This window comes from Gorilla gorilla, chromosome 1 (assembly GCF_029281585.2).
Source record: "Gorilla gorilla gorilla isolate KB3781 chromosome 1, NHGRI_mGorGor1-v2.1_pri, whole genome shotgun sequence".
In the NCBI taxonomy this organism is placed as follows: Eukaryota; Metazoa; Chordata; class Mammalia; order Primates; family Hominidae; genus Gorilla; species Gorilla gorilla.
The window spans coordinates 231,187,959-231,198,890 of NC_073224.2; the positions used below are offsets into that span (position 1 = coordinate 231,187,959).

Here is a 10,932-nt window from a genome sequence, read left to right on the forward strand (position 1 = left end):
AGCCTTAACCCCCAGGACTTAAGAAAGTGACTGTATTTGGCCTTTAACAAGATAATTATTTTCAAATGAGGCCACTGGAATGGGCCCTACTCCAGTCTGACTGACGTTCTTACAAGAGCTTAGGACACTGGGCCGAGCATGGTGGCTCACACCTGTAATCTCAGCACTTTGGGAGACTGAGGTGGGTGGATCACCTAAGGTCAGGAGTTCAAGACCAGCCTGGGCAACATGGTGAAACCCCATCTCTACTAAAAATACAAAAATTAGTTGGGCGTGGTGGCATGCACCTGTAATCCCAGGTACTTGGGAGGCTGAGGCAGGAGAACCACTTGAACCTGGGAGATGGAGGTTGCAGTGAGCCAAGATCCCACCACTACACTCTAGCCCAGGCAACAGAGTGAGACTCCGTCTCAAAAAAAAAAAAAAAAAAAAAAAGGCCAGGTGTGGTGGCTCATGCCTGTAATCCCAGCACTTTGGGAGGCCAAGGCAGGGGGATCACAAGGTTGGGAGTTTGAGACCAGCCTGATCAACATGGTGAAACCCCATCTCTACTAAAAACACAAAAATTAGCCAGGCATGGTGGCGTGCACCTGTAGTCCCTGCTACTCAGGAGGCCGAGGCAGAAGAATTGTTTGAACCTGGGAGGCGGAGGTTGCAGTGAGCTGAGATCCCACCACTGCACTCCAGCCTGGGCAACAGAGTGAGACTCTGTCTTCAAAAAAGAGATTAGGACACTGGAGAGACACCAGCAGCAAGCGTGTGCAGGCACACAGAGAGAAGATCATGTATGTGAGGACACAGAGAGAAAGTGGCCATCTGCAAGTCAAGAAGAGAGGCTTCGGGAGAAACCAAACCTGCTGACACCTTCAGCTTGGATTTCTGCCCCCCAGAACCATGAGAAAACAAACATCTGCTGTTTAAATCCCTCCATCTGTGGCATTTTGTTATGGCAGCCTACGCGGACTAGGACAGTGAAGTCGCCCTCTCAGGGAAGTTCTTTCCCAGCCTGCCTCTTCAGCATGATCTGCTTTTCCTTCATCACTTACCACAATTTATGAAGAATGTCTTATTTGGGTGACTGCATGACTATTGTCTATAGCCCCTTTCTCAGCATACAGACTCCAGGGGAGCGAGGGGACATTCGGGTTCTCCATTGCATCTCCAGGAGCTATGCTATGTTTGCTGGTCATCTAGGGGTGTTCAATATTGTCAAATGAAAGCCTTAGGTATTATTTTGTCCACAATAGAAATGAGGAAACTGAGGCTCAGGAAGGTTAAATAAATGTCTTAAAGACCACAAAGTATGGCCAGGTGTGGTGGCTCACACCTGTAATCCCAGCTCACTTTTTTTTTTTTTTTTTGAGACGGAATCTCGTTCTGTTGCCCAGGCTGGAGTGCAGTGGTGTGATCTGCAACCTCTGCCTCCCAGGTTCAAGCAACTCTCCTGCCTCAGCCTCCCGGATAGCTGGTACTATAGGTGCCCGCCACCACGCCCAGTTAATTTTAGTATTTTTAGTAGAGACGAGGTTTCACCACATTGGCCAGGGTGGTCTCGAACTCCTGACCGCAGGTGATCCACTTGCCTCGGCTTCCCAAAGAATCCCAGCACTTTGAGAGGCCAAAGCAGATGAACCACCTGAGACCAGGGGTTCAAGACCAGCCTGGCCAACATAGCAAAACCCTGTCTCTACTAAAAATACAAAAATTAGCCAGGTGTGGTGGTGGGCGCCTGTAGTCCCAGCTACTTGGGAGGCTGAGGCAGGAGAATCTCTTGAACCCGGGAGGCAGAGGTTGCAGTGAGCCCACATGGGGCCACTGCATTCCAGCCTAGGCCACAGAGTGAGACTCCATCTCAAAAAAAAAAAAAAAAAGCCACAAAGCAGTTAAGTGGTAAAGGGAGTCTGGAACCCAAGCCTCTAAAGCTCTAGCTCCTAACCATGCCTTAACCCTTGGATTCTGCAATGCACCCATTCTCTCCATAGACCTGTACTGAGCACCTATCATGTGCCACGCACTCTGTCTCAGAATTGGGGATGGAGCAATGATGAAACAAATTCCTGTCTTCATGCGGAGAGGGACATCAAATAAGACAAAGAACTAAATTAAACGGTTTATTAGAAGGTGATACATTAAATGCAATGGAGCAAAAGGAAGGGAATGGGAATGCAGGCTTTAGGGAGTCTGATTTGCAATTTAAAACCAGGAGGTTGGTGAAAGCCTTTCTCAGTGAGGAACATTTGAGCCAAGTCTTGGAGGAGGTAAGGGAGAGAGCCCTGGGGATAACTGAGGACAAGTTCCAGGCAGAGGTAAAGGCAAGTTCAGGATCCCAGAGGCAGAAGCAAGCCTGGCAAAATGGCCACTGTGGCTGGTGTTAAGTGAGCAACGGAGACAAGAAAAGAAAGGTCTAGAATAGAGGCCTGGTCGTGTGGAACATTTCTAGCCATGGTAAAGCTTTGGCTTTTACTCTGAGACAGGAGGCCTGGTAGTTTTTGCACAGAGGAGGCACATGATATGACTTTTAACAGAATTACTGAGGTTGTTATGTAAACACAGACTGACGGGGCAGGAGCAGAGGAAGGACCAGCTAGACAATTACAATAATCCAGGTGAGAGATGGGGGCTTGGTCTAAGATGCTGTTAGTGGATACCGGATTCTGGGGAAAAAAGAAAAGCCAATAGGATCTGCTGACAGATTCGACACGGGATGAAGAACTCAAAGTTTACAGCCTGAGAAGCCAGAAGGATTTTTCTTGAAGATGAATTCTAGGCTGGAGCTATACGGAGGGGAGTCATCAGCACATAGTCTTTAAAGCCATGAAACCCGATGAAATCATCAAGAGATTAAGTGAAAAGAAAGAGAAGTCCAAGGAGCCAGTGCTGGGGGTACTGATACATTTAGAGGTCAGGAAAAAGAGGAGAGGCTAGCAAAAGAAACAGAGAAGGTGGGGCAGGGATGGAGGGGAAAAACAAGTGTGTGCACTGCCAAAAGCCAAGTGAAGAAAGTTTTGCGGAGGAGAGGGTGATAAACTGTATCAAAAATTGCTGATAGAGCAGGTAAGAGGAGGACTTGGGAGAGACTGAGTTTGGCTGGAGGGAGTTCAACAGAGTGGGAGGAGAGAGCTGGACAAAGAATATATACACTCTTCCAAGGAGTTACGATATTCAGAAAGCGAGGGGATGGGGTGGGAGCTGGGGCCACCACAGGGTTCTCAGGAAGGGGGAAATTACATGTTTATATGCTGATGGGAAAGATCCCTTCGAGAAGAAATTAAGGCTCAAAAAGGTCAGGTTATCCCGGCACTAGTCTGGTCCAAACTCTTCTTCCCACCCCTAAACTACTGAAGTGATACATTTAAGTCTTCCCAGCCCTCCTGCCTTACATGAAATCCGATTAGAGCAGTTTGCATTTTTACTTTAATGGGGACATGTGATATTTAGCACCTTCGGTCAAGACGCCCCTCAAATAGGTTTTCGGGCTCTGCGTCCCAGCACGGCCTCCCGCGCGCTTTCGAAACGTCACCCTTGTCAGCTGACCAGTTCTCCTCCAATCCCGCCTCGGGGGCGGGGCTGGCGCACCGTCTCTACAGCAACGCCTTAGCCAGGGGGTGCTCGGGTTTTCGGGACCGCGCGTGGCGCTCTCAGATGACGTCACATACCCGCGGCGCTTGCGTGACGTAACCCTGCTCAGTAAGAAGGCTCCGCAGGTCGGCAGGTATGAAGAGCACTACCTCGCACACTGCGCATGCGCTACCTCTGGTGGCCTCAAGGTTGCTGTCGGGAGTTGGGTTTGAGGTCGGCTCCGTCTGGCTGCTGTCTCTTTAACCCGAACTAGAGAAGTCCTCCGCGATGCTGCAGTTTCCGGCTGGCTTTCTCGGAGCCACCTTGCGGGCAGATATCCGAGAATCAGAGTTCATTCTCTTCATCTTGCCCATCTCTTACCTCTGCTGGCGAGTTCTTCGTTGCATCCCAGTCTGAAAGTGCTAGTCGAACTCCCAATTTGCTGTTGCCCGCAAGCTTCCTCTAGCAGGTCATCTCCCTTCGAAACAGATGCTTTCAAATCTTGTGTCCTGGAAAGATTAGTAACCGTGCTCTTTAGCACTGGTGTTTGTAAGGGTAACCAGGCTACAACTGAGGACCTGAGAATTTCGGCTTTGAATCAAGTACTTGAACTTTTACGTGCTAGGACCCGTGACTTTTGTTCACTGCTCGTGACTCTTTCTGTCTTCTTTCACATTTTTAGCCAGGATCCAGTTGGCCTTACTAAGTAAATGACCTCCAGAAAAATGAAGTATCGGCCGGGCGTGGTGGCTCACACCTGTTACCCCAGCACTTTGGGAGGCCGAGTTGGGCGGATCACTTGAGGCCAGCCTGGCCAACATGGTGAAACCCCGTCTCCACTAAAAATACAAAAATTAGCCGGGCGTGGTGGTGCACGCCTGTAATCCCAGCTGCTCCGGAGGCTGAGGCAGGAGAATCGCTTGAACCCGGGAGGTGGAGGTTGCAGTGAGTCGAGCTGGCACCACTGGACTTCAGCCTGACCGACGGTGAGACTCCGGCTCAAAAGAAACAAAAACAAACAAACAAACAAAGAAAAATAAAGTATCACTGTTCTAAAACTTAGAATTCCTTTATGTATTCATTGGCTGACATTGATTAAGCACGTATGCTTTTTTTTTTTTTTTTTTTTTTTGAGACAGAGCCTTGCTCTGTCAACCAGGCTGAAGTGCAATGGCGAGATCTCGGCTCACTGCAACCTCTGCCTCCCGGGTTCAAGCAATTCTCCTGCCTCAGCCTCCCGAGTAGCTGGGACTACAAGCACCCATTCTTTCCTGGATACTGTGCTGAACCTGGGGGCTACAGTGAGGATGACATCTGTCTCTGACATCATGGCACATTTAGGTGGTTAATTCAAGAAACATTGAAGTCCCAACTGTTTGCTAGGTACAGTTTAGATTATAAATGCTCATTGAAAGAATGAAGTGTGAACTAAGATCTAGCATGAGGCTGGGATTCGGTTTGAACTGAACCTTGGCCCTGCTCCTTAGGCGCTGTATGAGCTGGGGTGACTTCTGAACCCTCCTGCACATCTATTTCATGATTCATAAAAATGGGCATAATAATGCCTACTTCCTTAAGGTATCATTAGAGTCAAACCTCATGCTATCGTTTGGGGAGTCTTTTGTTTCCACTTCCTTATGATTCTTCCCTTCAGAAAAATGAAAAATTAAAAACCCTGTTTTCTCCTTACGCAGAGAACACCACCACTAATGGGAAGACTGCCCCCTGACCGGCACATGGCCTCAGCATTCATCCACAGATGCTCCTCAAATTGTTTTAAAAACAGCTTTTTTTAAAAAGCTGTTTGTCTATGAAGATTAAATGAGTTAATAATATAAGCAAAGCACTTTGCATGGCTACTGGGTGCAGTGGCTCACGCCTGTAATTCCAGCACTTTGGGAGGCCGAAGCAGGTGGATCACCTGAGGTCAGGAGTTCAAGACCAGCCTGATCAACATGGCGAAACCCTGTCTCTATTAAAAATACAAAAAAATTAGCCGGGCGTGGTGGCACGTGCCTGTAATCCCAGCTACTTGGGAGGCTAAGGCAGGAGAATCGCTTGAACCTGGGAGGCAGAGGTTGCAGTGAGCCGAGATCTCGCCGTTGCACTCCAGCCTGGTTGACAGAGCAAGACTCTGTCTCAAAAAACAAAAAAACCCAGCTTTTGTCCAGAGGTTGCTTTTTGTGGGTCTGTACGCTGAGGCCAAGTTCTATGTAAACAGAGCCCTCCCACCTCACCTCCAAACAATGCCTCTAAACCATCACAATCTGAAAGGAAAATAAATCCCTTTCTTCAATGATGACCTGAAGCTAGCCAAGGGCCGGGTGCTGGCAGGTGGCCTGCGAGACTGGGTCGGATCCCGGGTTACTGTCTGAGGAGGGATGCCGTGCTGTAAGGGTTGGGGAGCCAGTGTCTGGCTTCCTTGTCACCACAAGACCTGTGGTTTCCAGCTCTGTCTGCATCCAGGTCCCACTAACCAACAGCAGGAGAGAAAACAGCCGTGCACACAGGCGGACGCGCACACGCACACCTGGCCCCCCAGACGTGCACAGCCCTCAGAGGAAGTGGAGCACCAGATGTTCTGGGTTTCCTGTTCGACGCTTCCACAGCTGGTCGAGTCTGTGGTTGTGGTTTGTCTGTCTCGGGCTCATGTGAGAGACAAAAGCTGGGCTGACGGGAAACCTCTTCTCTCGGCCCCCACTCCCCAGCTCTGACTGATTAGGAAACCTGGCAGGTCAGAAATTTCCTGAAACACCCAGAGCTGGATTCTCCCAAGAAGAAGCTGAACCCCCAACTCCCATCCCTGAGGAGCAGCCCCTGGGCTGATGATCAGGCCTTACAGAACCTGGGGCGATGGAAACCTCTACAAATATCCCATTTAGAAAGACCGCCAGCCCTGCTGAACAGAATGAAACGGAGGCCAGGTTGCTATGGTCTCTACTCCAATGCCTGACATTGAGCCGCTGCTGCAAAACACTCAGCACATGAAGGAATGAATGAGGAACAGAGAACTTCACCTTTGGGGGTTGGGTGTACAAGCCCCAGCTGGGCCCCAAGTCCCATAAATAGCTTTGGATTCCAACATACAAGCATTTGATGCAGCGAGGTGCTGCCGACTTGCTCTGTGACTTGGAGCAAGTCATTTAGCCTCTCTGGGCCTGGTGTCCTCATCTGCAGAATGGAGATGATAATATCTACTTCACAAAGGTGTGAAGGCCCTGTGAGACACCGCATGTGGATTTCCTCGACATTGTTTGCCCATCGTAACTGCTCCAGAGAGGCTGGGCTCCCTTTTCTCCTTGCAACACTGCCGTTTATTTCAGGAGATACTCTAAAAGGGAAGCAAGCTAAAACAAAGAACAACCAAAAACACTGATCCCGGGACAACTGCCCGGCAGGACAGCAGAGCAAGGGTACTTGGTGCTGTTCGTTGGGGGGATGTTGGGAGAAGGGGCTGGAGCCATCCCAGGGTCTCCAGGCTCTGGAAGGGAGCACCCCATGTCCTCCTCTGGGTGTGGAATAGGGTGAGTGTCTTGGGGGTGGCGGGAGAACAGGCAGAGTGTGCTCTCACCCCTTAGCTCTGTAGTGATTTTAATGATTAAGGCTACTGTTCAGTCTGCATTTGGACCTGAGCAACAGGGACCCCTGCCCAGAGGTCCATCCTTCAGCAGGGTGCACTGCGTCCCCCTCCACAGCAGCTGTCTCTATGAGATGAAGCATCTGTCGCTGAGTGTAGCCATCAGGTCCACTGCCCCTGAAATATGACTGACTAGGTTCAATGTTGACTCTGACACTTAGAAGCTGTGCCACCTCGGGGCAAGTTACTTCATCTCTCTGTGCCTTACTTTCTTCCTTTATAAAATGGTAAAATAATAACCACACCATCAGTTGTCTATGAAGATTAAATGAGTTGATAATATATGCAAAGCACTTAGCATGGCTCCTGGCACAAGGGTCAGTAAACGTTAACTGTTCCACACATGAATGTGTTTGATTCTTATAATGCCCCTATGGGTAGATTCTGTTATTAGCTCTGTTTTACACATGAGAAAACTTAGGCACAGGAGGTAAAGTAACATTTGCAAGGTCACACCGTTAAGTAGCAAGGCTGAGGCTTTACTCCAGTTCTTTTTTTTTTGGAGACATCTCACCAGGCTGGAGTGCAGTGGCATGATCTCAGCTCACTGCAACCTCTGCCTCCCGGGCTCAAGCAATTCTCCTGCCTCAGCCTCCCGGGTAGCTGGGATTACAGGTGTGCACCACCATGCCCGGCTAATTTTTGTATTTTTAGTAGATATGGAGTTTCGTCACGTTGGCCAGGCTGGTCTCGAACTCCTGACCTCAGGCGATCCACCTGCCTTGGCCTCCCAAAGTGCTGGGATTACAGGCATGAGCCACCACACCTGGCCTCCAGTTCTTTCTGACTCTGGTATGTGTGGCTTCACCATCACCCCCAGTTGCATTTTTTTTTCTCTCCTGGGAGTCCTCCACCACCTTCACCCCACCCCCACCCCATCCCACCCCCACCCCATTGATGCTAAGCCTCTCCCTGCTGTCCAGGATCTCACCACCTGCAACCTCCAGCTGGATTTGCCTTTTCAGATCAAGGTCTTGACTCTTGACTGATGTTTCCCCGCAAAAGCTGACCTTGCAGAGTGACTTCGTACAAGCCATTGTTCCTGGCTGGGAATCACCCGAGTTCATTCATGAGAAGGTCCCGAGTGATCTAGGACTGTTTGTATTTTAACCCAAAGAAATGAGTCTTTTGGGATAATTTCAGGCACAAAGAGCAGTCTGGCAGGGGAGACATTTTTTATTTGTTGCTTTAGTTGGGGAAGTAAGCCTTTGGCTCACCTCTAAATTCCCACCGCTCCCCTCCCACTGTAGAAAGCTGACAGGATGGTTGGAAGCAATGTGGGGCAAGGATTCTCAAACTCAGCATAATTATGGCCTGAGGAACTTAAAAAATGCACATTCCCAGGTCCTGGCTTTCAGTCTCTGAACTACATTTTTTTTTTTTTTGAGACAGAGTCTCATTCTGTCATCCAGGCTGGAGTGCAGTGGCGTGATCTCAGCTCACTGCAACCTCTGCCTGTCAGCTTCAAGCGACTCTTGTGCCTCAGCCTCCCAAGCAGCTGGGGCTACAGGTATGCACTGCCACGCCTGGCTAATTTTTGTATTTTTAGTAGAGATAGGGATTTTGTCATGTTGGCCAGCCTGGTGTCGAACTTCTGGCCTCGAGTGATCTGCCTGCCTCGGCCTCCCAAAGTGTTGGGATTACAGGTGTGAGCCACCGTACCTGGCCAGAACTACATTTTGAGAAATACTGGTTTTTGTGGCAAGAGACACAGACCTAGGTTCAAGTACTATAATTAGCTGTGTGACCTTGAATGTGATCCTTCTGAGCTGCAATGCTCTTAGCTTTAAAACAGGAATTAAGCCTATCTCCTCCACCTCATGGGAGATCATCAGCAAACGTGCTTCATGCCTGTTAAATGCCTTGGCGTGTGGAAGAGTGCCACTTTTATACTAGTGCCAACCATGTGCTGTAGAGAAATACAAAGGAAGGCACAGACCTGGGCCCAAGCTCAGAGAGAAATTCCTTAAATCTTTGGGGCTGGATGTAAACTCATCGGCACTATTTTGAGTGAAGGCTATTGGCCAGAGTGGAAGGAAGTGTTTTCTATCTCATGCATGCTGGTGCCTCCCAGTGAACAACACAGCAAAGTCTACAGAGCGTGTCAGGAGCTTGAATCAGGTGTGCCAGGCAACGCTATGGTAACAAACAGCCCCTGGGTCTCAGTGGCTGAGCCCAGCGAAAGCTTACTTCTTGCTCATGTTGTCTGTCCCAGCAGGTCGGCAGGCAGTTGCAGTTCTCTTCCACGGACTCACTCAGGGACCCAGGCTGACGGAAGTTCCATCAGCTGTAGTGGCACCATCTGGGACACACGGCCTCCATGGCTGCGGCAGCTGGGAAACAGACCCTGGAGAAGGGCGCACCAGCTTTTTACTGCCTCAGCCTGGAAATGACACGTATCACTTCTGCTCAATTTCATCGGCCAAAGCTAGCCATATGGCACCGCTGGGAAACCCAGGGGAGTCAACGGTCTGTGTAGTGAACATTATTGTTTCTGCCACAGAAAACTTCCAAGAGTAGGGAGATGAGAGAGCTCGCGGTTCAGATTTCCAGTTTGGGCACAAAGACGGATGTCTCCTAGAGAGAAAGGGATGGGAGAGTCCTCTGTGGAGTGGCTTCTGTTCCCTACATCCCAGAGAGGCTCAGCTTTTCTGGCCGATGGAGTGCAGTTTTATTTGTTTGAGAATATGTTTTGTTTTCTTCCTTTTTCTCGTTCTTGCCTACCCTCAAAACATGGGAAGAAAAGCTGTCTGACTCAAACAGCCAGCAGTCTGGTCCGGGCCCCCTAAGATGGAGAGGCGCCATTTCCCAGCAGGCCAAGAAATGCCCCGGGAGCTCCAAGGGTTCTGTGGGTCCCGGGATGAGAGGCTGACACAGCCAAGAAGACCCAGGGTGAGGCTGAGCGGAGGCTGAGGCGGCGTGCCTGGCCGCCCACACTGCCATCCGTCCTAGCGCTCTGTGCAGAGCACGGCTGAAAACTCCCCAAATATCTTTGGAAATGAAGAACACTGGGTTGGCACCCGGCAATTTGGGACAGCAGTTTTTCTGGAGCGCACAGCTTGGGAATATGCCTGAAGAAATCTTTCATTCCTAGAGCGTTGGTGGATAAATGGTACTTATTTGTTTAACCTCAAATCAAGCCGCAGCCCCCATTTCTGGGGCTGCTTTGCGAGGGTTGTTTTAAAATAGCTGAACAAGCTGAAAATCATGGGTCTAGGTTGCTGGAATGGCTTTGCAGAGAGCAGCCGGGCTTAGGAAGTTCTTTACTTTTCCATAGAGTGTGACTGGCAGTGGTTGGGGGTTGGGGTCGGGGGTAGGGGGAGGGAGGTGAGCTGTCAGAGAGGAACAAAGCCTGGGCCCTTCTTCTAGAAGGGTCCGTACTGGCTGAACAATCTCTGCAGTGGATTCAACCTGGTCTGGTCCCCTTGGGGGTTTGGGGTGGGATGTTATCCTGGAGGACTCCTTCCTGAGGTCTGCTGCAGGTGGCTTTGAATTCAACAGAGTGAAGTTCCTCGGTTATTCCTGTCTGACTGGGGTCAATTTCCTCTTTTATTAACGGAACAGCTCTTTCCTCAGGAGAACCTATTTCATGGATTTAGGTAGGACTGACTCGGTGGTGTACATAACTGTTTAATGGCCAGCTGGGGGCAGGCGGAGGGGACAGGGAGGAAAGCCTTGATTTGTAGCATTTGCCAATTTCCATGGTGTAAATACTCCCCCACTACCAGCTTCAAGCT

General features: G+C 49.8%; 1 long non-coding RNA gene across 1 annotated transcript; it reads left to right on the top strand.

Moving 5' to 3' along the window:
- The first annotated feature begins 3,577 nt into the window (after positions 1-3,577).
- LOC101143769 (uncharacterized) lies at positions 3,578-7,539 on the top strand. The gene is made up of 2 exons (XR_173531.5): positions 3,578-3,712; positions 5,253-7,539. It is a non-coding gene; the product is annotated as an uncharacterized lncRNA (long non-coding RNA).
- The last annotated feature ends 3,393 nt before the right edge of the window (positions 7,540-10,932 follow it).